The sequence below is a fragment of the Lactuca sativa genome, chromosome 4, assembly GCF_002870075.4.
Source record: "Lactuca sativa cultivar Salinas chromosome 4, Lsat_Salinas_v11, whole genome shotgun sequence".
Classification (NCBI taxonomy): domain Eukaryota; kingdom Viridiplantae; phylum Streptophyta; class Magnoliopsida; order Asterales; family Asteraceae; genus Lactuca; species Lactuca sativa.
The window spans coordinates 103969177-103973348 of record NC_056626.2 but is presented as its reverse complement, the minus strand read 5'-3'; the positions used below and the strand labels follow the sequence as shown (position 1 = coordinate 103973348).

General features: G+C 37.1%; 1 long non-coding RNA gene across 1 annotated transcript; it reads right to left on the bottom strand.

Annotated features, from left to right (window-relative positions):
- Positions 1-2285: 2285 nt before the first annotated feature.
- On the bottom strand, positions 2286-3971 carry LOC128133854 (uncharacterized). Its single transcript, XR_008232162.1, has 3 exons — positions 3796-3971; positions 3371-3439; positions 2286-2418 (listed from the first exon to the last, which is right to left on the bottom strand). It is a non-coding gene; the product is annotated as an uncharacterized LOC128133854 (long non-coding RNA).
- Positions 3972-4172: the final 201 nt, after the last annotated feature.

Sequence of the window (4172 nt, the reverse complement as noted above, 5' to 3'; positions counted from 1 at the left end):
TGTATAATATGTCACAAGGGTTCCATACAAATAAAGAACGCCGAAATTCGATTTATAACAAAGAAGTTATGGCCCGTCGAAGTTTTACGGCAAAATCGGCACAACACCGGGAGACGTAAATACTTAATTTATGATGGAAGACTTTTTAGCCTTAGTGATCTAAACCAAAGTTGTAGTATACATTAAACCGAGAACATTCATAAAAAGAACGCCCAAATCTGACTTCGTATGAGGAAGTTATGATTTTTCTAAGATTCGGTTTAGCAGTGTATAGCTCGAAACTCGAATTTTAGTTCGAGAGGTTTTTGGCTTACTCAACCTTAATGAGAGTTGAAGATCTCTTTAATAGGAACTCAATGGTAAAAACATAGACGAAAACGGAGTCCGTATGAAGAAGTTATGAATTTTATGCAGACATTTAATAGTATAATCTCCTCCTACTGTTAAATTTAATATCGGTCGAGAATGAGCTGACGGAGTCTAAATGAGAGTTGAAGATCTTATTTTTACCTACGCGTGGATATAAAGAAAGTTGAAAACGGAGTTCATATGCGAAAATTATGAATTTTTGAAAATCAGCTGATTTCCACCCTGTGCGATGCCACGTGTCAGCACCAGGTGAAAAATTGGAGCCTACACAACACCAAGACGTGGTGAGGGCCACCACAACGTGGTGACGCCCCTAGAGGTCTATAAATAGAGGCTCGAGGCTGCCTCTTTTTCTCACACCTTTCCCCACTTCTTTCTCTCTATATACTCTCTCTAAGCCCTAAAACCCCCCAAAAAGCCTAGGGAACCCCCTAGCACGAGGCGGAAGCCCCGAAGCGCCTGACGACTCAGAAAGGAAGAGCCTTTTGCTCAGAAAATCTACTCCGGCAGAGCCCGGTTTCCAAGGAAACCCGCTGTAAGTGAGCTATACCTACCCTATCTTTAGTATAACTTATGTTTTAATATAATAACGTTATTAGGAACTTATAATGAGTATTTGGGCTATTATTATGAGTTATATAAGAGTGTTTCTTAACGCTTATATAATAGTAATAATATCTAGACTATTAATTAGTCGCGGTTAACGTTAGACTAAACTCTAGTGGTAATGATACTAGGTTTTGTCCGAGGGAAATTGTTTTAACAGTAAGGAAGTGCTGTCCGAGTACTGAGTCATCACCTTATCAGGTGAGTGCATGGTCCCTTTCATCTTACACATAGATATGAAGTATTTTATATAAATTACGTGTTATGTGTGCATATTATCTGAATACTTTCTGTCTATGTTGGATGAACGATTTTATACATGTTTTAAATGATTTAAACTGTATATGTATTTTATATCTACGATAATGTTGGGGTAAAACATGGGTAGATGTAATAGATGGAATATGAGTTGGATGATGAGTTGAGAGGTGTTATAGACCACGAGGTGAGGGTGAGAGGTGGACGATGTGAGAAGCCTTTTCCCAAAGGATGGCCCCATCATTCAGTAGAGTATGGATGACAACCACGGACTATTCTAGACTATTCCCAAAGGATGGCCCCACAGACTTGGTGCCCGTTGTGTAAACCGTGGCGACGATGGACTTTGTGTCGATTCCTTAGTATCATCCTTGCGAATGAATGAACGAGGAATAGCTGATTCTTAGGGTAGATCCTTAAGACTAAAGAAGATAATGGGGATGAGTAATTGGGTTGATTGTTTGATTGTTTAAACATAATAATTATATTATTGTGGGTTGAAAACCCTATGTACTCACCAGGTTTCCCAACCTAACCCACTCAGTTTATTTATAACATAGGTGTCGATATGAAGTGACATTACTCTGAGAGATTAAGGAGATATAGATCACTAGTGTAAATGAATGTAAGTTCTGTTTATGCTTATGTTTCTGTATTGACGATGACATCCCAAATGTTTTAAAATGAATAAAATACGTTTCTTCAGAAATGCTTTGATAACGTATTTATCGTGTTTTTCTGGGAATAAATTCTGCAACCTTTTTATTAAAAGAGGTACTCTGATTTTCATAAAGCATAAACAAAATCGGTCTTTTCTGGCCGTGAAAATGAGGGTGTCACAGTTGGTATCAGAGCATTAGTTTAAGCGAACTATGAATATGGATTTATTTCTAGACTTAAACTTAGAATGCTAAGCAATGATTGTGAGGAGTGTGTTGTCACACCCCCGAACCAGACGGCGGAAACGTCCGAGGGCTGTTGTGACTCAATTGAATACCATCACAGTGAATATACATGAAACATAACATCATTCATCACCATGCATTGAAATAGTACAACTGGTAGTGTTTACATTTAGTACATTGTTTCATAACATTACATTCCCAAAAAGTAGATTGTTCGATACTAGTTAAACAAACAACAAGACATCACTGAGTACATTTTTCCCTTCGATTTACCTGTTACCTGAGAATACAAGTATTTTGAAAAACGTCAACATATGAAATGTTGGTGAGTTCATAAGTAATGTTTGAAATATAATGTTTTGTATTTGTGACATCCCCAAAATCACGGCCAGAAAAGACCGGTTTGTTTATGCTTTGTTTAAAAATCAGAGTTACATTTTAAATGAAAGTGTTGCGGAATTTGTCCCAAAACAAAAATATGATAAAGATTTATCAAAAGCATTTCCATAGAAATGTATTTCATTAAAAGACTCGGGATGTCATGTTCGTACAGATCAAAAGCATAAACAGTACAATATAAGCCTTACTACATTATTTGATATCTACAGGCCTATATCCGTAATCCCTCGTCCAAAACTGAGTGGGTCAGGCTTGGGAGCCTGGTGAGCACATAGGGTTTTCAACCCACAATAAATAAGTTTATTAATTTCATCGATCAACAATAACCCGATTACCCGTTCCCGTTATCCTCACTTTACGTCCCTAAACACCTATCATAAGGGACCTAGCCTAAGGATCATCATCGGGACGGACACTACTGCTAAGGGGATTCCTCAGCAATAAATGTCCTAAAGGCAACCATGTGGGGGATGGAGTACACCGGTGAACATATCGTTCACAAACACCTACAGGTTGCGAGCCTGCTAGTGTTCCACTGGACTGTCTAGAAGAGTCCGTGGTCGTCATCCATACTCCGCTAGATGACAGAATCAACAATATCAACATCGAGGCCTCTCATCATTTTATCACACATCACCTATTGCATCTACCCATGTTTTACCCCAACATTTTCGTAGATATAAAATACATATACAGTTTAAATCATTGAAAACATGTATAACAACGTTCATCTAGCATAGATAACAAGTATTCAGATAATATGCACACATAGCACGTAATTTATATAAAATACTTCATATCTATGTGTAAGTTGAAAGTAACTATGCACTTACTTGTTAAGGTGATGATTCCAAAATCGGGCAGCGCTTGCTTCTAACGATTCTATTTTCCTTCGACGAAACCTAGCATTATTATCGCTAAATTTTAGTCTAATATTTACCGTGACCAACTATTAGTCTTAGTATTATTATTATTATATAAGCGTTAAACAATATTTTCCAACCACTATGTACAGACAGGGGCCAGACATAAAACACCGGAGGGCAGGACCATTTTGGCATATAGCACTTCTGAAATCCAACAACCCTATGCGGCCCTTTAAACCAGATTCCCCGTACCGCGAGTAGTTAAAAAAAAATATTATAACGACACTTATATAAGTTATAATAATAGCTCAAATATTTATTATAAGTTCATAATAACAATACTAATTTTAAATATAAGCTATATTAAAATAAGGTAAGCACAACTTACTTACAAGGGGGTTTTAGCTAGGAGTCGGGCTCTGCAGGGGCAGAACTTCGTCGCTGAATCTTTCTAAGAAAGATTCGTGCAGCGCTTCAGCGCTCACCTTACTATACTAAGCTACAGAAAGAGAAGTCGAATCACGAGGGACCGAAATGCTCGGGGGATAAGGAGAGAAAGACTCTTGAATCAAGAGAATGGTACAAGAAATATAAGAGCCCAAGGCTCTTATTTATACTAATTGAATTTTCAAAAACTACCCTCCATAATTACTTAATGACCTTTTAGTTATATAAACAACTAAACACCCCTCTATAATACTATTATAAATGAATTTAATGATATTTGTACTAAACTAATGTCGAAAGAACTCAACATTAGTCTTATAAT